The 23,655-nt window shown below is 34.1% G+C and overlaps 1 protein-coding gene and 1 non-coding gene across 5 annotated transcripts in view; one reads left to right on the top strand and one right to left on the bottom strand.

The window, feature by feature from the left end:
* Positions 1-907: 907 nt before the first annotated feature.
* On the bottom strand, positions 908-980 carry Trnar-acg (transfer RNA arginine (anticodon ACG)). The gene has a single exon. It is a non-coding gene; the product is annotated as a tRNA-Arg (tRNA).
* A 10,699-nt stretch (positions 981-11,679) lies between these two features.
* Positions 11,680-23,655, top strand: part of LOC145265518 (solute carrier family 35 member D3-like) — a 70,704-nt gene continuing 58,728 nt past the window's right edge. Inside the window, exon 1 of one of the 4 annotated variants that reach the window (XM_080121431.1) lies at positions 11,680-11,844. The gene's annotated coding sequence lies outside the window, so the exon portion shown is untranslated. Of the gene's footprint in view, positions 11,845-12,140; positions 12,511-12,889; positions 12,912-20,270; positions 21,145-23,655 lie in introns of those variants that run through there. The other 3 variants (XM_080121429.1, XM_080121432.1, XM_080121430.1) reach the window with 3 other exon arrangements.

Raw genomic sequence — 23,655 nt, 5'->3', positions numbered from 1 at the left:
TTCAATTTTGACACCTTGGCAGCCCTTTGTTCCAGATGACAACCATTTAAAAAGTTTTCCACACGTCTGAATAACCTATATACAAAATTTCAAGTCTGTAGATTAAAAATTTGTTGAGTGTATGGGTTGAGAAGTATCCTCACACGCATACGTTCTCACTTTTATAGCTTTATAGACTAGCAAGCTGCCAGGCGTTGCCCAGTCATAAGATACGCTTAAATATGATATTTTAATTCATGCAGATTAGATATCTATATATTAATATGATAGCGTGTGTGATACTTTGTGTGTCACGCTTACATCTTTTTTCGTTCGAGTGGCTGGCGTTTAATAATTGTTGTGTCCTTCCATTTCTTATGTGATAAATAATTTTGCCAAGAATTCTTCATAAGTTTTGGTTTCGGCTTTGATTATAGATGATGGCACTCAACTCATCTATTTTTTTTTATTTTTGAAGTCACTAATTTATATTGTTTTTTTAATGGTCATGCTTACATTATTAAATAGGGAAAAATAAATAACTCACCTCTTTTTTATTATTCTACACGGTACTGTATTAATATATAGACTTGCTTAGATAAATATTTTTACAGTTTTAACAAAAGGGCTACAATAATATGATGGTGTCTTCATTCATGCTGAACGCCCACAGAATGCCAAGCAACAATATATTACATACTAGCGGCTGCACCGCATCGGCACACACAACGCTGAGTCAAATACAAAATCGAGTACACTCAACATTAAGTACACTCAACATCAACTTACCATCAACGCTTACCATGTGAACTCGGAGTATGGGAAATTCTCATATGCACAAAACAAAATTACTGAAAAAACAAAAATACTCTTACTGAGGGTAAGAATAATGAGTAAACGTTGGATAAAATGATGGTTTAAATTATTACGCACTTGCCAGGATTCGAACCTGGAATCTTCTGATCCGTAGTCAGACGCGTTATCCATTGCACCACAAGTCCTATCCGTATGCCGAAAGATGTTACCGCGACTGTATACAGACAGTGGTATATTCCGTTGACATGGGCAGGTAAATTTTTTGACAATTGCATAAAACGGCCCCAAAACCCTTATTTCGGGCTTTTTGTATGACTCGGCGTTGTTCGTTACGAACCATATATAGATAAGGACAATCTAGGGACTCACACCTTTCAGGGAAGAAAAGAATTTTTCAATTTGGTGCATTTTGTTGGAAAGTTTTATTGGTATATATACACACACACATAAATAAATAAACATTTATAATTTTATTAATAGTATAGACGAAAGATGCTGCTGTTGAAGTTCCACAGGTCCTGCTAGTTTATTATAAAGTTGTGTGGTTTCTGCGTTAAAAGTTAATAAACATGGCGTTGTCATGAATTTTAAAGACTGAAATTCGTTTATTATTTTAATAGTGAAAACAATATTTTAATTCTGAAAACAATTCTTTTACATATTTAGATAGAAGTCAAGCAATGCCGATATATCAACAAAACCAGTAATATACTGTTTAAAATACAAAACAATTAGTACATCCAAGATTAAATAATTTAACAGAGAAATTTTTAGGAGGTTTAGATGTTTTACTCCAAGTATTAATCCAAGAACTCACGTTTCAGAATTTTTGAGATGAGGATTCGGTATTTTTTTTTTTTACACAGGAATCACCAGGGGACGTCAAATCCTGGTGAAAATGAACATTATCTGTGCCTAAATCAAAACGTGGATTCCATGAACAAAGCTTCTTTCTTAGAATTGCACGCCTGTGGAACTCTGTTCCGTCTGCCTGCTTCCCACCTGACTACAACTTGGATGTCTTCAAGTCAAACGTTAACAAATTCTTAATGAACCGCCCCCTTAAGTAAACACTTCATCAAATCTCCACACTAACGTAATGTACTTGCATTAACCCTTATCCCAGAGTGGCTTCCGGGCCTTGATAAGTGGTGACCACTGTGTAAAAAAAAAAAAAAAAAACAGTGCAGTTTTAGGCCTTAACATATGTAAATTTTAGTTCCACACCATGCAAAAAAAAATGACTATGTCCATCATTTGTACTGCATTTAGCCCAAAAAGTCCCCAAGGCCTTAGCATATTTAAATTTGAGTTCAGCACCATACAAAACTGCTAAATAGAAATACACAGAAAATTTTGGACGAATATGGTAAAATAATCATAAAAATGGAGTGTTTTTATTAGCCCTAAAACAACCCGTGGGGCACACCCAAAAGTTATCACGAAGAATAGACAAACAAAATTATATAGAAATCAGTTAGTTACAACTTTTCAGAAAGTTTTATAGAAATCCAAGGCATCAATATTTTTCTGATAAGTGTTAATTTTAGCCATTTTAACCTGAAAGGCACCCTTGGGGGTGGGGCAACCGGAGTTTTCTCAGAAAATCCGTTCTGTTACTTTTTTACTCACATCATGTTTTATGTTTGTGCAAAATTTTAAAAAATTCCAAGGCGTAGTTATTGAGAAAAGTACGGATAGACGAATAAACGAACGGGCAAGGGTGAATTTACAGGTCCACCCTCCTTTTGTCAGGGGATCAATAAAAATTAAAAAAACAAAAAACATTGCTTGAATTATTATATAACTCGTGCATCAATTGAACAAGAAATTTATTTAAAAAAAAAGTCAAATAATATAAGAGACAATGCATGCAGGTCCGAATGTGATATATATATATATATATATATATATATATATATATATATATATATATATATCACATTCGGACCTGCATGCATATATATATATATATATATATATATATATATATATATATATATATATATATATATATATATTATTATTATTTAATGATAAATAATTAATACTCTTTAAATGATTTAGTCACACAGACTACAAACTTTCAGATTTTTATCTGAAAGTTTTAAATGTTCCCTATGAGAACGCCATTTAAGGCTTATTGAAAATATTTTTTAATATTTTGGGCCTCTTCCAAAATATTTTAATATTCTAACCTCAATGATTTCACAAGAACTCTTACCGATCGGACTTTGCTAGTTCATCTTGTTATTTTGTTGAAAAATAAATGCGGCGCATTTTAAACGAGAAGGAGGTGTACTTGTGTTTTATTTCTTTTTTTTTTTGTTATTATTTTGTTTGGGGCAGAGGAATTTAATTTCTCTTAAATTTCTTTTCCCCTACAAGCCATTCTAAATAAATTCTGAAGATATCAAAATATTCTATTATTATGAAAGAACCAATAAAGTTTGCTCACAATATTTAAAAAAAAAAACTGTAAACATTAATCAGAAGTGACCCTTCAAGGGCATTCTAAATGTAATAAGCCATTGTTCATTTATTATTTAAAATAAATTCTGAAAATGGCTGCCATCGTTTTATGACGTCATAGTTAGGACCTTTGTGGTGATCAGATTTTGGTAAACATTTAATATATTATTCCCCACATACACAGGGTGGAACGAGAAAGTTGTCGCCCTAAAGTAAACAACACTTCAGCTTTATTTAAAATTTTTAATTAAAACAATCAATTCAGGTAACTTGGTTATTTAGTCAGGATGACATCTATTCAATGTAGCCGCCTTCAACCTCAAATCACTGCCTCGATATAGGTCTGGAACTTGGAGCATGCCTTTTCCACAAGTGCCAGCAGGAGCTCGGTGAATACTCAGCAGATGACAGCAATCAGGCTGGTTTTGGTGTTGTGGGAGGTCATGTTGGTGATGTTCTCAACATATGACCAAACGAAGTAGTCCAGCAGGTTCAAGTCAGGGGCGGAGGAGAGCCAGTGAGAGAAGTATACAAAATAATACACTCCTTCTGAAGCTAAGTCTGGGTCTCTTTGGACTTGTGGGCGAGCATCGAGTCCTGCTTCCATACCTAGGGTCTACCAGCGGTCACCTGATTGCACTAGGGTATCACCACAGTCTTCAACACATTCAGGTACATTTTGGTGCTGACTTTCAAGCTGACTTCATAGATGTGAGATGGCATGATGTGGCCCTCACTTAAAACCATACCAAAGACCATAACCATAGCCGGAAACGTTTTCATCACCCTGGGCACGTCCTTGTTATTTGTGGTAATCCAGCGATGCATTTTGAGGGTGTTGGCAACGGTCCTGTTGTCATCACTTGAATCGGTAGAGAACATGAGTTGTACCGTGCAGCATCTCCGATCTGACTTGTTGAACATTGTGTCATTTTCACACATGATAGTAGGTTCTTATCGTTATTGGGATGTGTACACAACTGGCCAACTAGTGGATGGTATACAACAAAAAAAAGAAAACGGTTTTCATCAAATGAAAATCATGTTGTATTTCCTAGGGCGACAATTTTATCGTTCCACTCTATAAACTATCTATAAAAGTAAACGTGTGTGTGTGTGTGTACATTTCCGTACGCAATAACTCAGTCAATTTAAAGTCTACACACTCGAAATTTGATATACAGAGTACTGAGATTTGGGAAAGTCTTTGTGATCGGTTTTCGGCCAGAAATTTTGCTGTTAAGGGGTCAAAGTTCAACGATTTGACCTTTGAGAACTCTACCAAACTCCTCCGCCAATTTTGAGTCTAAACACTTGAAATTTTAGATATAGATTTCTTGGACATGAATCTAACTTAATAACTTGATTTGAGACCAAAACAATAAATGTTAAGGGGTCATAATAGGAGTCAAAGTTAAAAAAATTGACCGCTTTTTTTTTTTTTTTTGCTCAACATACACCTCCAAACACCCGGGCAACGCCGGGCTGAAATGCTAGTCTATATCTATCTATCTATATATCTATAAATAATCTTTGCAAATTAGTTTGCGTTATTGCAATAGCCGTTTACCATTGATTTCTTGTTGATAGCGACCATTGGTCTTCGCTGGGATTAGGGTAGCTACAAGCCTCCCCAAGGTTCCAGTCCTGTCTGCATTCATCCAGTAGAGGTCTGATTAGTGCTTTCTCTCCTCGGTCTTTCCATCCTCCTTGACTCTATTATTATTATTATTATTATTATTTTGCTAAACATGTTTTTATTTAACACTGCTTTATTTTGAACCAAGGCTAATTTCAGTGTGAATAATTTGGGTGATTAAAATAGGATTCATGCCCAGCAATTATTAAGTCTGTAAAATGTTGACAAATAACATTGCAAAAAATAATACTCTAAATCAACTATCAAAAAAAAAAAAAAAGAAAAAGTGAGTCGGAAAACGGACTGGTGTTAATCACTTATTTCCCTTTGCATGAAGATGGCGAAAATCATCTCACCTGAAGTGGGTACTCTGGTTGAACGCAATAAATAGCCGTGAATGGACCCAACACTATTCTTGTCCTTAGCCAGGAGTTTTTCCCTCAGCCCCCAAACCACCAAAATCTTAACCATTTTTGAAATGTTTTCTTTTATTCTGATAGCTGAGGTATGGCTTTGGTCCTGTGCAGTTCTAGAAGGCCTACTCTCCCAGGCTTTAACATCTCCTTTTCAGAAAAAGTTAATTTATTGCTAATCGGCGAATTACTTGGCGGTAATTACTAACAGGACATCCTAGATATTTTTTGCAGGCCAGAGTGCTCTTCCTCTAGGGCACTGGCTCTTCAAATCCCATTTTCTGACCCTTGTGTCACATTATCTTGTCATGAGAAGGAGATAATATTGCTATTTTTGGCCTTTTGGCCAGATGTAAAGTGTAGTATCTGTCTGATACTACACTTTACCTTTTCTGTTCTTGAACAATGAAGGAGAAATCCTTCTACACTCAGTCAATTAAAATTTTTGTCCCAATTCAGAGTGCCTTATTCGGGGAAGCTGGATTTTCTCCACTTTAAAAACCGATCTTGTATCATAACTTTGCCCTCGTGGAGAGGCAAGTAAATATTACTAATAAGTTTTTTTCTTTTTGAGAGTGCTTATTTAGATTGGCACTTATGGCAATAAATAAAAATGAAGAAAAACTTTTATTTTGTACCAACTTGTCACGGAATGAAGATGGCATATTAAAAAAAAATACAAAAAATGATCAAGTATTTTGTTTTTTGTTTTTTGTTTTTTCAAAAAACAAATTTGCTGTTTTTTTACCGATAAGTAAAGGCCAAAGCCATTTTAATATTCAAATTTTGTTTTTAACTTAAAATGATCTAAAAAAAAATGTTTTCATAATTTGAAAATTTTATTTTCTGAAAAAAATTAAAATTAAAAAAAAAAATACACGTTATGTTAAATAAATTATTGTTTGGTTTTAAATTTTATCTTTCAGTTGTCTTCTCGACATTATCCCCCCCCCCAAAAAATTTTTTAAATGAAAGTCGGTTGTCTGCCCTTGATTTTTCGATCACCGCTACTTTTTTTTATCTTCTTATGAACATGTAGTGAAATTAGATTTTCTTGAATCAAAAAAACAAAAAAAAACAAAAAAAACAACAAAACTACTTGATCAAATTATGTGATTTTTGGAATATTTCATCTTCATTCCGTGACTGATAACTAGGGCTATGACAACAGAATATTTTTTTCATTGTTTTGACTCTCTAGTATATATCCGACACAGAATCAACCGAGAACCACATCACTTTATATAAAAGCATATAAGATATTAACGGATACACACTCGAGAGTCAAAATAATAAAAAGAATATGCTGTTGTCCTAGCCCTACTGATAATGTACATCATAGAGAGTTTTCTGTAATTTCTTTTAATTGTCGCCATAAGTGCCAATCTGAATAAGCACCCTTTTATTTCAGATAATGGTCAAGTTGATTTGACCGTCAATAATTTTGGTGATTAAAATAGGATTTATGTTCATTAATTAATTATTACACTCGTAAAATGTAGCACGAGGCCAGAAGGTGAAAAAAGTTCCTCTGCTCACAAAACACTAATTATTAAAAAAAAAAAAAAAAAAAAAAAATAGCCGCGAACAGACTTAACGTTGTCCTTGACCTTTTAGCTTAGAGTAAAATGTACTATCTATTTTGAAAACTCCCATGGTTGAGTGCAAAAATAACAATGATTGGACCTGTCAGTATTCCTTAGTAGGAGGGCCTCAGGTTGCCAGCTATAACTCCCTTTCTTGCCTCGAAACTGAGGAGGTAATGCCTGTGAAAGTGTAGTGGACATCGTTGAATGTTGTCTATCACGTCAAAAAAGTAACATTTATAGATGAACAACAAATAATGAAACAATGGTCATTAACTGCGTAATTTACAAATCGTGTGAATTTATTACAGGAAACGAGTGCAAGACATGCTTACAAGAAAGTCAGGAGGAGTATGTTTATAACATGGCCATTCAGCTTGACGTCCCAGATGTAAGAGAACAGGTGAGAGAGAGAAAGGAAGTCGATATCGCCACCTGTGGGCTGAAACATGCAACTGCTGGAAATAAGGAGCAATAACCGTATATGTCTAAAACTTGAGGTGATTGTGCATTGTGTCCGTGTGTGCAAAGTAGGCTGGATAGCAGTTTGACAACACGTCTCTATAAAAGCGAATCGTCTAGGACCGAGCTGGACCATACATCCTCTGGGATTTATCTCCTTCCCCACTGCAGGAGGATATGATACAAGGTCAGGAGGTGGAAATTAAAAAGACAGCAACCAAAAGAAAGAGCACTTTTGGCTTACAAAATATGATGAAGGAGCTCTGACAGCTTTATCCAATGATGGTGCTTTAGGCAATTAGCAATAAACTAATTGCTTCTCTAAGAACATAAAGCCTGGAAAAGTGGACCTCCTATAACTGCACAAAAGTCTGATATTGTGATGTTGTTGATGTGGTTTGTTGTCTTAAAGGGATGTAGCACACAAGACCGGAATATAAGAGAGTGAGGGGGGAGGTAACTCTCCTAGGGAAGGACTCTGGCTGGTTACAAAAATAGCCATGCCGGTTGCTAATAAACCAAACTCTTCCTTAAAGAAAGGAGTCAATGTAGAGCTGGACCATACCTAATTTCGACAAGAAAGAGTCTGGTTTGTTGAATTGACCCCCACCCTGACTATAGCAAGCGCAAGGTTGGAGAGTTGAGAAGAGGAAGGAAGCTACCTCGACGCAGCTCTCTAGTTGGTATTAGCCATAAAGAGACCTGTCAGCAATAACCAGGTACGTCCAAGGATGGAATACTGTTGCCACATCTGGGCAGGAGCTGCTAGAAAGGACTTGGCCTGCCTTGATAGAGTTCAAAATAGACTTCGTAGCCTCGTAGGAGATGTCCTTTTCTCTTCCTTACAACCTTTATCTCACAGAAGAGATGTTGCGAGTTTGTCTCTGATGTATCGTTATTTTCATGGAAAGTGTTCGAATGAGCTTCAATCTATGGTCCCCCCTCGCCAAACTTTCACAAGAAACACTCGTCTAGCTGTAAACACTATCAATAATTCCCCCCACTCTTTATCTGTGCCTAAACCTAAACGTAGATTCCATGAACAAAGCTTTTTTCTTAGAACTGCACGCCTGTGGAATTGTCTTCCGTTTTCCTGCTTTCCGGCTGACTACAATATGGTTGTCTTCAAGTCTAATGTAAATAAGTTCTTGATGAGCAGTTCCATATAAGTTATCAACTTTACCAAATTTTCATTACTAATGATTACTATAATGTCCAATTTCTACTGTACACTCTTTAACCCTTATCCTTGAGTGGCCTCTTGGCCTTGATAATGTGGTGATGCCTATGTAAAAAAAAAAAAAAAAAAAAAAAGAGTGCCTCAGGTGATCGGTAATAAACCTCAAAGAGTAGAGATAATGCATGGGAGAATGCAGTGCATCCTCTCATGCATTATGGATGCACTTCATGGGACCGAGATAGATCTGACTGGATCAGACCAGACCGGAGAAAACCAAAACCGGATAGAAGAGAACCTCGATTGATGGAGTCAACTTCCTCCCCTTCCCGATCCCACTGCAACAAGAAATAGTATAAGGTCGGAGGATGAAGATGAGGGGAAGGGGTTTGGGTGGACCCCCCCCCCCCCAGATCAGGTACTCTTGCTGATACAGATGAAGAGATCTGTGGGTAAACTGACAGGGAGGCCTCACGCGATTGGTAATGAAGATTGAAGCAATGCCTACTCAAAGAGAAGAGATAATGCCTTGGAGGATGCACTTCATGGGACCGGAGAAAACTAAAAGCGGACAGAAGACAACCTGTCCTCCCCTCTCTCGTCTGTCATACTGATTGCTGGTATGAAATTTTGGCGCTTGTTGAGATAGAGTCGACGGATTGATTTAGAAAAGGAAATGTCTGATTTTATGCATAAATAATATTACGCATTTAATTGTCGTTTCGAAAATAATAATATATCCAAAAATTACGAAAATTCATCGAGTAAGAAGTTATTTATAGGTAAAAGTAATTTTTACGGAAAATTGGGTAAAATTGCATTTTTCTTAGATGTTATAACGTAAACGATGAAGGGTTCACACACAGGGGACAAAACTCGAGAAGCACATTTTAGATTACATGTTCATGGCGTGCAATATTTGCAGCCTATAGTGGTAAACTTTTTGGTATCATTTTACTTTAAGGCCCGTCTCACGTTCATATTTTTTTGTAGATTCCGGTATGCTAAAAACGAATCTGCAAACCGTTTCCGTCGCAAACAAACAAAAAAAAAAAATAGTTTTCATATGAAGAAATTACTTTTTCGAAAAGTGGGTGATCACTTTTCGATGTAAATTTAACTTAAAATGAGCACCCACTTTCTACACACCTGAGAGAGAGGGCAATTTTTGGGTTTGTATTACTGTACACATAGATTCGAAACAGTTGTCAAAAAACAAATATATAACAAATAAATGTTATCAAAGGCAAGATAAGTTACTTTTCTACCAAACTGGATATATTTTTTGTGTTTTTATTCAATGTAACATGTTTATTCAGCTCAAAAAACATACAGTGTTTACCGATGTATTGGAAAATTCAAGATGGCGTCTCACACCCTCTTTAACACCGTAAGTTTGGGAAAAGGTGTTATAAATAATGAACTATACAAAATACTATTAAAAACCCGCCGAATATATGTCAACCTATGTCACGGTAACATATATTGATCGAATTTTTAACAGTATTTTAACCGGTTTTTTATTTATAACATCTTTTCCCAAACTTACCGTGTTAAAGAGAGAATCAGACGCCATCTTGAATGTTCCAATACATCGGTAAACACTGTATGGTTTTCGAGCTGAATAAACATGTTACATTGAATAAAAACACGAGAAATATATCCAGTTTGGTAGAAAAGTAACTTATCTTGCCTTTGATAACATTTATTTGTTATATATTTGTTTTTTGACAACTTTTTCGAATCTATGTGTACAGTAATACAAACCCCAATTTTTTGTGTTTATTGGCTAAAACGTTTTTTGTTTGATTTTTTTTTTTTTTTTTTTTTTTGCATGGTATTAACCCTAGACTCTGGGACTTTTTTCCATTTAACAGCCTAGCCTTCGTTTACGCTACGCTCGAGCATAAGCAAAGGCTTTTAAGTGTGCACTCGCGTACCAAACTGCCTTGTCACAGTGTAGTACTGTAGCAGCATTGGCGAAAAATAAAAATTAGACGAAAAACAAGTAGTTTTCCAAATATTAAACCATTCTATATGTTATCACGGGTGGCCATTCTGTACGCGCAAGCGCGCATATGGTTGACGCGCGCTTCTTCGTTTATGCTCGCGTGTAGCGTAAACGAAGGCTAGGCTGTGAAATGGAAAAGAAGAGTCCCAGAGTTCAGGGGTTAATGCCTTTGCGCGCGCGTACAAAAATGGCCAGCCGTGAATTAATTACATTGCTTCATATTTGGAAAACTACTTGTTTTTCGTTTAATTTAAAAATTTCGCCAATACTACACTGTGACAAGCAAGCAGTTTGGTACGCGAGTGCACATTTAACAGCCTTCGTTTATGCTCGCGCGTCCGTAACGTAAACGAAGACTGGACTGTGAAATGGAAAATAATCCCAGTGTTAAGGGGTTAATACCATAAAAACGGTAAATTTGCGACGGAAACGGTTAACAACCATATTCTTTTAAAGCACATCAAAAACTACAAAAAATTTTTTTTTCTTTTTCTATACGAATGTGAGACGAGCCTTAAAGTAAAATAGTACCAATTTTTCTTTCATTTTAATTTTCTCGTGTCTTTATTCTTTATTGAAAGATGAAAACAGAAAAAGAAATCGAAAAATCTTTTAGCATTTGAACACTCAAGATGGCCGGAAAGTGGGTGCTCATTTTAACTTTAAATTTATATGGAAATGTGATCCGATCCACTTTTCAAAAAAGTAATTTCTTCATATCATGAAAACTATTTTTTTGCGACGGAAACGGCAGATTCGTTTTTAGCACACCGAAATCTACAAAAAAAAAAAATAAATAAAATAAAAAAAAAATAAATAAATAAAATAAATAAATAAAATATTTTGTTATATACGAACATGAGACGAGCCTTAATGTAAAATTTTACTGACTTTTTGGGGTAAATTTTTACGACGTACCCCAGAAATACCCCATGTTAAGAAAGGCTTTCAGAATAAACACCCCAACCTCAAAAGCTGTTTTTAAAATGGGGAGGTTGGGAGGTGTTTATTCCGAAAGCCGTTCTTAACATGGGGTGGTTGGGAGTGTTTATACTATGCTGGGCCCCAGGTCGTAAAAAATACCCTTTTTTTTTTTGCTAAAAACACAATAGCAGTTGTTCTTCTCGATGAGCTGTCGTAATTTTTGGACGTATTACTATTTTCGACATGACAATTAAGTAAGTAATGTTGTTTTCGCTCCAAAGGACATATAAAAAAAAAAAAATCCATCTTTCGACTCTATCTCGACAAGCAGCGAAATCCTCATTGGCGAAGACAGAACGGGACAGGTAACTTTAAACTTCTTCAGTTTCATTTTTAAGGCAGGAAATTCTTTTTACTACTACTACTATTTTTACTGCTAGTTCTCCACGATACAATAAACTGGAGAGATTTAATTTATGACTATTAACGCGTCCCTCCTTCTCCACAAAACTCTTCATTTAAAAAAAAAAAAAATTTTTTTAGTCACGAAAACTACTACTGAAAATGCCAATACTCAATAAGTTTTTATTATTATTAGTGCGATGATGATGATGATGATGATGCATGTTAATAACGTTGTTGTTGGTGTTGTTGCTGCTGCTGCTTCTTTCGCTTAATATAACAACCGGGACATATTCGTTCGCTTGTCAATCTGTAAATGGCTAGAATAATATGTATTGTATATTTTCTTTTATGACCATCGTTCCCTTCGACCCTCCCTGACCTTGTAGCCAGGTCATTAAGTTTATTGCTCTCCTTTCTTTCTTTTTCTAATTTTAAATATTAAAAAAAAAAATTTTTTTTTCTTCTTCGCCGACGAAAGAATCAACAAGAAGCGTCCAACTCTTTCTTCACCCCCCACAAAATTTGATTTTTAATTTTTTCTTTTTTTTTAATTAGATTTTCAATTTTATTTTATTTTATCTGTTTATTTTTCCAAAGAAGGGGGAAAAAGAGAAAAGAAAGGAAAGGTAAATTTTATTTTAATTTCATTTATAATTTCGGATTTTTCATTCTTTCTTTAAAAATTTTGATACTTTTTCACTTATAACTTTTTTTTAAATCTTAACCTAACCCTAACACAATGGCACTTATGCAAAATAGCCTCTTTTATATGATGAAAAGGGGGGGGGGTACATCGCCTACATAAACGTAATTAAGTTCCATCAACACGTGGTTAAAATTTAAGTTGATTACAAACCTCTACCTGTTTTTAGGCACTTGCAGATGCATTTCTTGAACAGCGCTATTATTAGTTTTTTTTTTTTTTTTCAAGTTAAACTTTTACGATATCGTTTTTTTTTTTTAATTTTTTTTAATTAAATTGTTAGGTGAAAATACAGAATATTTACAAAACCGTCCTCTCACCATGGTAAGAATGGCTTTTTAAATGTTATTATTTCAGTACGGTTCAATAAGTGCATAAGTACCAAGAATTTCAGTTTCGTTCGGAGAAAAGGTGGGTCACGTCTCATACTCTGTGGCCGGTGTCGAGGCAAGAAAGTTAATCCTTTGAATAAAGTTTCGAGTTCTTAACTTTGAACAACGAGAAAAGAATTAAAGAGAAAAGCAGTTCAAAGATTTTTGAAACATTTAATTACTGTAGACAACATTTATGAATTAGAATTAAAAAAAATAAACAGTTAAAAGAATAGCTCCTCCACCTCTACAATTCTTTTAAATGACAACTTATATAAGTTTTCGGGGTTTGTATTACTGTACACATAGATTCGAAAAAGTTGTCAAAAAACAAATATAGAACAAATAAATGTTATCAAAGGCAAGATAAGTTACTTTTCTACCTAACTGGATATATTTTGTGTTTTTATTCAGTGTAACATGTTTATTCAGCTCGAAAAACATGCAGTGTTTACCGATGTATTGGAAAATTCGAAATGGCGCCCAACACTCTCTTTAACATGGTAAGTTTGGGAAAAGGTGTTATAAATAATAAACTAGACAAAATACTATTAAAAAACACCGAATATATGTCAACTTATGTCACGGTAACATATAATGAGCGAATTTCTAACAGTATTTTGTCTAGTTTATTATTTATAACATCTTTTCCTGAACTTACCGTGTTAAAGAGAGTGTCGCCCGCCATTTTGAGTTTTTTAATATATCGGTAAACACTGTATGGTTTTCGAGCTGAATAAACATGTTACATTGAATAAAAACACGAAAAATATATTCAGTGAGTTAGGTAGAAAAGTAACTTATCTTGCCTTTGATAACATTTATTTGTTATATATTTGTTTTTTGACAACTGTTTCGAATCTATGTGTACACAAACCCGAAAAATCTTTTTTGGTACTCCTGCACTCCTGCAGTAGTGTGCTAGTGCACACTGCAGGAGCAGGACCTGCAGTGTGCTAGTGCACACTGCAGGCAAAAAAGAATGGTGTATCAGAAATTTGGGGGGAATTTTTGACACCCCTAACAGAAAACTGCGAATAAAATATAAAAAACTCGTAATTTCTCCTTTTAAAGTGGGTTGTTTATTTTCTTCATGGAATATACTTCCAAAATAAATTATTAAAGTTGTTTAAAAAAAACAAAAATGGAAATATTATTAAAAAAAAAAACAGTGTTAAAATGCCGTCATGCCTTTATGCAGCCATTTTTTTACGTAATGAAATCAATTTTACGAGTTAAATATTTTTCAATTTTTAAACTTTAAAAATCTATCAAAATTTAGGTGCTAGTGCAGAGAGTGATATCCACGCTATTTTTTAAATCTTATTTCCAAGTTTAATTAAAGTTTTATGTTTTTTTATTCAATTGTAAGGTTGAAGTCTTAGTATAGAATAGGTACAAAACACCCTCCCCATGTTAAGAATGGCTTTTTAAATAATAACGTTATTATTTACGTCCAGATCACTCTCTGCACTAGTACCAAAATTTGGTACTCCTTGGGCGTTGAGTTCCTTGGCGACCAGCAGAAAAAATTAATCATGTAAGAATAGCATAAACGATAGCGATGAGGAGTTTGCACAAAATAGTGCGAGGGTTCAGGGGTTAATACCTTGCGACGGGTTTAAATATCAGATTCGTTGTCAGCGACCCCGAAAACCTACTAAAAAAACAAATTTTATTGGTCAGTGTTCTGTCGTAGTTAAAGTAAACATTTACCCATTAAATTTTTCTGCTGGTCGCCATGGAACTCAACGCCCAAGGAGTACCCAAAATTTTTCTATTGGTTCAATTTTTAAGATATTTTCAGGGTCAATGTGAAATTTTATGCTCTTTCCAATAAACCAAATATAATATTTTAGAGAAACGTTTTTTTTTTTTTTTTTTTTTTTTTTTTTCAAATTCCCCCCCCCCCCATTTTGAAATGTCTATTAAAATTTTAATGATTAATTTATGTGCCAAATAATCAATAAGTTTTTTTAAATTGAATTATTGGGAGTTTGATTAGGAGTCCGGCAGTCCGGCACTTATTGATCCGTGCTGAAATAATAACGTTATTTAAAAGGCATTCTTAACATGGGGAGGGGAGGGTGTTTTGTACCTATTCTGTACTTTAACCTTACAATTGAATAATAAAAAATTAAAAAAACATATCATAAAACCGTACTCTTGCATAATTTGACCCGAATTCTCGTGAATTCCCGTCAAGCATGGATCGGGCAAGACCGGCAATTATCGGTGTCTGCCGAGCGTCGTAACAGACGCAGACTAATGAAAAAAAAAACAAAAAAAAAACGAAAAAATACAAATGCAAATAATCAAAAATAACAACAAAAAAAAACCTACTTTGAAAAATGAAAATGTTTATTTCATTTTAGTATTTAATTTTTTTTCTCGCAAAATATTTATCAGTTTTTTTGTTTTTTTTTTTACCTCCAAGAAAATATTTTTTAACCGTATAATTGTTAGGTGTAAGTACAAGTTTTTTTTTTTTTTTTTTGTATTTTCTTTTTTGTAACCGTATTTTTTTTTTTTTTTGTTTTTTATTTTCAAAACTTGTTGTTCAGTCAAGTTGAAGTTCTTTTGGTGGCACTGTCCATTTATACATCTCCAGGAGAAACCATCCTTTACACAATCTTCGGTACTTGTACAGTTTAATCAAGACATTAAAAAATGAAAATATCGAAAAAAGTTTAAATTGTACGTATGCGTTATGGAACGAAGTTCTCTGAAAAAAAATTCACTTAATTTCATCAAGTAGTTTTTTTACGGCGGAAAAACTGTTATGATACCGAGCAAAAGGTTCGATTTTTAGGAAGAAAAGCTATTATTAAAGATGGGGAGGGAGTGTCGGCGCTTTAACTGGAGTTATCTCCCCGTGGCGTGCTCCATAAATTTCATAATTGCTGACTTCAACGCGCTCTCATAAAAACGTGTTTTTCCGCTGTAAAAAAAAAAAAAAAAAAAAAAATACTCTATCAAATTAAGTGAAATTTTTTTCGGAGATCTTCAGTCCAAAACGATTACGTACAATTTAAACTTTTTTCAATATTTTCATTTCAAGTACCAATAAATGTTATCAAAGGCAAGTTAAGTTACTTTTCTACCTAACTGGATATTTTTTCAGTGTTTTTATTTAATGTAACATGTTTATTTAGCTCGAAAAACATACAGTGTTTATCGATGTATTGGAAAGTTAAAAATGGCGCCCGAACTCTCTCTCTTTGACACGGTAAGTTTGGGAAAAGGAGTTAAAAATTAAAAAAACTAGACAAAATACTGTTAAAAACCCACCGAATATATGTCAACCTATGTCATAGTAACATATATTTGAGTGGGTTTCTAACAGTATTTTGTCTAGTTTTTATTTTTAACTCCTTTTCCCAAACTTACCGTGTCAAAGAGAGAGTCGGCCGCTATTTTTAACTTTCCAGTACATCGGTAAACACTGTATGTTTTTCGAGCTGAATAAATATGTTACATTAAATAAAAACGCTAAAAAAGTATCCAGTTAGGTAGAAAAGTAACTTATCTTGCCTTTGATAACATTTATTTGTTATATATTTGTTTTTTGACAACTTTATCGAATCTGTGTACAGTAATACAAACCCAAAAATTCTTTATAAAATGAATGCGTTGATTGTTTAAGGTTCCTTAACATAATTTGGTGCTTCTACATTTTATCGCCGAAATTGGAGACAGCATTTTATTTCACGCACCTGCTGTCCAAATCCAAGGGAGAAATCAGTATTTTAAACTATGGCCGAAACTAGAAATAAATAACAAAAAATTAAACTAGATAAACTTCCGGAAAGAACTATGAAAAAAAAACTAAATAAAGTAAAAGAGAACATAATTGTTTAATTGGAAATATTTCGATTTAATTAATAAAAACAGAGTTTTTTATGAAACACTAGCATGGGTGCCCGGCGTTGCCCGGGTGTTTGGAGGTGTATGCTGAGCAAAACAAAGGGGGTAATTTTTTAAACTTTGACCCCTATTATGACCCCTGAAAATTTATTGTTTTGGGCTCAAATCAAGTTATTAAGTTAGATTCATGTCCACGGAAGCTATATCTAAAATTTAAAGTGTGTAGACCCAAAATTGTCGGAGAAGTTTGGTAGAGTTCTCAAAGCTCAAATCGTTGAACTTTGACCCCTTAATCGCCAAATTTCTGGCTAAAAACCGATCACATAGATTTTTCCAAATCTCAGTACCCTGTATATCAAATTTCGAGTCTGTAGACTAAAAATTGACAGAGTTATTTCGTAGGGAAATGTACACACACACACACACACACACACTTTAACTTTTATAGATATATAGATTTAAAATTTGAGTCTGACAGAATGACAAAATTATATTGCAAACCGATATATTAAACAAACGAACTTCAAAGAGACAAATGAACACATAAGTAAAAACAATTTGTATTAGAAAACATTTATTATTCCACGTCTTTTTTTTACAGACCTGACGACTGAGGTTCGCTCTTAATAAAAATTGTTTTTTATAGTCTTAATTTTGACTTCCTTTTTCATAAAAAACTAAAAAAAAAATCAAGAAAGAAAAGAAATTTAATTTTATTTTTTCATTAATTTCTTTCTGTGCAAAGCAATTCTTTCAAACTTACTCTGTTTCCAAAATGTTTTTATTTTATTCCCCTCCCCCTTCATTCATTTTCCTCCGCATCCTGGCAAGATTACTGTACAGTGTACACATAGATTCGAAAAAATAGTCAAAAACAAATATATAAATAAATGTTATCAAAGGCAAGATAAGTTACTTTTCTACCTAACTGGATATCTTTTTTGTGTTTTTATTCAATGTAATATATTTATTCAGCTCGAAAAACATACAGTGTTTACCGATGTGTTGGAAAATTCAAGATGGCGTCTCACACCCTCTTTAACACCGTAAGTTTGGGAAAAGGTGTTATAAATAAAAAACTATACAAAATACTATTAAAAACCCGCCGAATATATGTCAACCTATGTCACGGTAACATATATTGAGCGAGTTTTTAACAGTATTTTAACAGGGCACATCGTAAAAACTGACCCATTAATTTTCCTGAAGTAAAAACTATATAGTTTTTAAACTTTTAAAACTGTACATTATAAAAAGAAAACTGTTCGAGTGATTTTTTTTTTTTTTTTTTTTACATGGGTGTCACCACTTATCAAGGCCCAGAGGCCACTCAAGGATAAGGGTTAATAGGTATACATTAGTCATTGTGATTTTAGCATAGTAAACAGTGGGAATTTTGTAACTTGGATTACTTGAAAAAGAAAACTGTTCGAATGATTGAAAATGAAAACAAAATAACAATGTAAATATATTGATAAGAAAAAAACAAAAACAAACGAAGTTTCCGTTTCAGGAACCCGAGTTTAATTTTATGTCGTAATCATTCAACTCGTTAGCGGTTTTATTCAGCGATTAGGGATAACCATACGACATATCTAATTACCAAAGCGATTTTTTTTTAATTTTTTTTTTTTATTAAAACTAAACCTGTTTAGTTTTAATGAACCAATTTTTTTAAAGCCAACACTTTAGTTATTTTGAGAGCGTGCAACTGCACCCGAAAGGTTGATTAGGAAACTCCAAATCCTTTTATGACTCGGAAAAAAAAGGGCTTTTTATCGGCTTAAATGATAAACTAATGTTAAATATTAGTATTTGCCATCGATTCTGAAATAAAATGAAATCCTGACATTGTGATCATTTTTGCAGGTGTTATGTGCCAAATATTGAAATAAGAATGTTTAAATTCAATTATTGTAATTTAAGTCTTTAATTTTAAAGTCGATTTTATTTATAAAATATCTTTTTAGAAATCAATCTCAAAAACAATCTGAACAATAAATCTCTTTTGTTATGGCTAAGTTTTTGTCAAGGGTAGAAATTATAATAGACAAGTATTCATCCATGATGACATTTTACCGATTTCCTGGTTTACAGGTATTCTTGCTAAATTTCTTCGAAAGAATTGACATAAACAATACTTCAACTAAATACGTATATTTCATGCAATAATGACTTTTATTTCTTCTGACTTTTCCTAAACTAAACATAAAACATCGGTTAGGGTTAGTTTAACATTCTGTAAAAGTACCTTCCGTTTTTTTTTTTGTTTGTTTTGTTTTTTTGTACTTCTGCAGAGAAGGTAAAAAACCGATAAAAACTGGATATATTTTTCGTGTTTTTATTCAATTTAACATGTTTATTCAGCTCGAAAAGAATACAGTGTTTACCGATGTGTTGGAAAATTCAAGATGGCGTCTCACACATTCTTTAACACCGTAAGTTTGGGAAAAGGTGTTATAAATAAAAAACTATACAAAATACTATTAAAAACCCGCCGAATATATGTCAACCTATGTCACGGTAACATATATTGAGCGAGTTTTTAACAGTATTTTAACCGGTTTTTTATTTATTACACCTTTTTCCAAACTTACCGTGTTAAAGAGAGAATCGGCCGCCATCTTGAATTTTCCAATACATCGGTAAACACTGTATGCTTTTCGAGCTGAATAAACATGTTAAATTGAATAAAAACACGAAAGATTTGCCTTTGATAACATTTATTTGTTATATATTTGTTTTTTGGCAACTTATTCGAATCTAATTTAAGACCACGAGTGAAATGAGAAAAAGAAGTCAGCGGGTTTGGTTGCCATAACAACGTGACGGTAGTGAACGTGTGTGTGTGCGTGTGTGCGCGTATTTCGTGTAGTTTAGTTTCGCATAATAGTTTCGTATTTTTTTAATTTGTAAATAACAAGTTATTAAAAAATTAAACCCTTCCAAGATGGACAATAAATAAAGCCATAATATTTTATGGTAAAGGTAAGAGCGTAGAAACGATTGTTTTTTAGGAGATGTGATTATTGGATTAACCAATCAGAAATCGTCTGTGGCACACACATCTCTGTTTTTATAGATATATAGATAGATATAGATTTTTGTTTTTATTAAAAACAGAAAATGAAATAACATATTCATAATTGTTTAAACTGGGCGAGCGCCATTTGAAAACCAAAACATTTATTGTATAAAAATTTATCAAAATATAATTGTAAAAACAATAATTGAAAAGTTTGTAAGAAAATATAATTTTAATAAAACAATTTTCTAATGAAAGCAACATTGGATTTTTATAAAATATTTTGTTTTGTTTTTTTTTTCAAACAAATAAATAATTTTAAACATCAAATAAAGTAATAAAGGTTAATTTATTCTTTCCGGAAGCAATCGTTCTCCAGTTTAATTTTTTTGTTATTTTATTTCAGAAGAGCTAAGTCGAAAAGCTCTTGTTCTTAGCTAGGAAATTAGAGGAACTTAAGTTATACAACCTGCATCATGAAACTCGGATCAAAGAACTCGACTTTAAACAAGTGTAAAATGATTTATGAATAATTATTTTGTTTGGTTTTTACGAAAATGAATCAGTTTTTCTTTGTTCCTTGATTGCCGGCCTGAATGAGGATGCAGTTTATTTCAGGTATGCCCTGATGCTAGATGATGAAAAAGATAGACTGGATCCAGCATGAAGCCAGAGTGACGGCCGAAATCGACAATGTTGCCACACGGACTAAGGGTCATGCACATTTCACATGCCCTGAGCAGCAGAGATATTTTCCAGTGAGAGTCTGATCACCCTTGACGGGCCCACCACTAGACAAGTAAGAATGTAGCCCTGTTGGGTTGCATCTATGGTCCTGCGAGCCGGGAGCGATGAACACAGCCAGAAGTACATCACAAGTATGCTCCCGTGAACCAAGTTAGCGACGGATGCGGCCTGGCCCTCGGACAAGAGAAGTCGTTAGGGTTATATTATGGTGCTGTGACCAGGATATCACATCTGAGATGTGCACGGATGAGTAACCACGAATACATTTTTGAAGCGTATGGAAATCAGTTTTCTTGAAAAAAGAACATGGGGAAAAATATAAAGAAAATGGAAAATAGCACACGAAAAGGGTTAAAAGAAATCGGGAGAAAAAGAACGATCGAGGAGAAAACTTACCAAAAAGAAAAGAGACTGAAATTGAACTTTGAGAGCATAGCAAAAAAAAATAATAGCCAGCCGTCAGAAGCAGGAAAAAAATGTGCAGCAAGGAAGACCATGAGACAGAGAAAAGGAGAAATGGAAAGAAAGGAAGCAGACGAGAAAAGAGGTAAGGGCAGAGTTTTATTGGTTCCTATTGCTTCGTTCAAATTTTTTTTAGGTGCGGTTGTCAGTGTGGTTTTTCTTGATTAAGTCTCCCGTAACGAAAGTTTTGTCTTAATATGCAATGTATTGTTGATTTTCTTCCCCCACCTCTCGAAGGAAATGTGTATTTGTATATGTATGTACGCGCATATGTCTTTGTACAAGCGAGAGAGAGAGTGGGCAGAGAGATAGAGAAAAAGAAAAAAGGCAAGGCCCCTTAAAAGGCATAGCAGTAAACAGATTTTAGTAGACATGAGAGAGGGAGGGGCGAAAAGCAAAAGGCAGCAAGCCCCAAGACCAGCTTGGAGCAGGAGCGAGGTGTGGGCGAATTGATGAGCATAAGAGTGTATATGACCTATCATGGGTAGCAGTCCGAAGGGTTAGATTCGCTTTGAAATTTTTAAAAGAAAAATAGTTTTTGAAAAAAAAGAAGAGGAAAGGAAAAATAAATAAATTATAATAGAATGACGGTCATATAATGGTTGAAAGAAAGAAAAGAACTAAGACAGAGAGCGACAGTTGGCAGTTTTAGAAGGAAAAAGATGCGTCGAGGAAGCCAGAAAGAATTGGCTGGGTGTGATGTGATCCCCCGGGAGGGATGTGAAGATGTGCGGATGCACTGTATATGAGCTAGAAAGTTGAGGTTGAGAATTGTGCACTAGTTGTAAAGGCATGAAGAATTGAGTGGTCAAAGGTTTAACGAGACACAGGGTATGTCTGCGTGAGGTGCCAGAGAAAAAAGGCATGAGGAAATGTAATGGAAATGCGGTGAAGAAGCTGAAGAGAATTGTCCCAAATGTTATGCAAACCCCGCAGAGTGTATATGAAAAGGGCTGAATGCACGGTGTGTAATACATGGAGTTTGACGGTAGATTTAACGAGACACTGGGTGTGTCTGCGTGAGATGCCATGGAAAAGGCATGTGAGAATACGAATATCATAGATATGTGATCTTTCCGCCCGGTCCGCAGTGACAGACACTGTGCACCACTGATGAACGGGGAAAAACTCTTGAGAATAATGCACCATGAGATAGAAAGGTTAAATAAGTGAGAGAAAGAAAAAGATGCTCATGCTGAGATAACCTGAAGAAAGGTTGTGAAAAGGGAAAGTAAAGAGGGATTGAGAGAAGTATACCAATCCTTAGAGAAATAGAAACCGGCGGTATCGATGCCGTTCTGATTTTGTAACGAATAGAAGCTCTCATAAGAATAAATTAAAGATGAAGTAATGATTTGCCTGAGATTGGTGGTGAGATATTTAGACTGTCAAATAAAGGGACGTTTGGTTGGAGAATTTTATTAAAATTAAAGGAAAAAAAAAAACTGAGATTGAGGGAAGCAAGGTTCCTGTCAGCCTAAGAGCAATGAACCAGGTAAACTAGAAGTAGTTAACGGGGTAGCAATCTGATAATGGACTGGGTTGCAACTGTTGGTGCTGTCGTATGCATGTCGGGCCCTTGTGCACACGTGGTATTGACAGGCTGTGCCACGGACCACTCTTTCAGATGTGCTAGTAGATAGAAACCAATGGGGATAGACAGAAGAGAAACTAAAACATGTCTATCATGGAATTGAATCTTTTATCTTTTTAGGATAAAACAAATGGAATTTGATAGCCGTGATTTGATTGAAGAAAAAAAAAAATGAAAGGAACTGTTACGTTATTTTAATAATTGTATTGAAATGTACAATTTTTTTTTAAAAAAAGAAAAAAAAAATGTTTAGATGAGGACTGATAACGTGTGTAATTGTTGTGTAGCATTCTCACCTGTGTTGAATAGAAAATCATTTAGTGTGAAAACTTTCACGAAATGTGAATAGTAGATTGTTGGAAGTGATGTTAGGGCATTTAAACCGTTGAATAAAAAAAAATCATTTGGTCTGAGATTTTTCATAGGGTGTGAAATAGTGAATTATTTGAAAAGAATTTTATGGCATTTAAACTGCCGAATAGCAAGTCATTTGGCCTGAGAGTTTTCACAGAGTGTGAGGTGGTAAATTGGTTGGAAATGACAGTAAAACATTTAAACTGTCGAATAAAAAAAGAATCATTTAGCCTGGGAGAATTTATAGAAGATGAAATAGTAAATTGTTTCTCAACTGTCAGATAGAAAGTCGTTGGGTTGGAGAACTTTATGAAAGAAAACAAAAACGAAATAATAGTCTAATTGAGAATAGTGTTAAATCACTTAAACTGTCGAGTAGAATGTCTTAAAGAAACTAACGGTGCTGATATTATTCTGTTTTGAAAAAATTAAAAGTGCTTCAGTCGAGAAGGATTTCTCCTTCACAGGACGGGGATTGAATATGTTGAGTGTAGTGTTGGAACAGTTGTTACACTTGGTCCATGGCCAGAATGGCGCTGCTGGGACAAATTATGGAACTGAAGGTTTTTAGATATTTTTGTAATCGAGCACTCTACTGGAGTATGGCTAATAATGTTTATGTGCCCAACATGTCGCTCGAATTTAAAA

This window comes from Euprymna scolopes, chromosome 40, assembly GCF_053919585.1.
Source record: "Euprymna scolopes isolate OS-2025 chromosome 40, ASM5391958v1, whole genome shotgun sequence".
Lineage (NCBI taxonomy): Eukaryota > Metazoa > Mollusca > Cephalopoda > Sepiida > Sepiolidae > Euprymna > Euprymna scolopes.
Note: the sequence above shows the minus strand (reverse complement) of the source record. Positions and strands in the feature narration are given on the sequence as shown.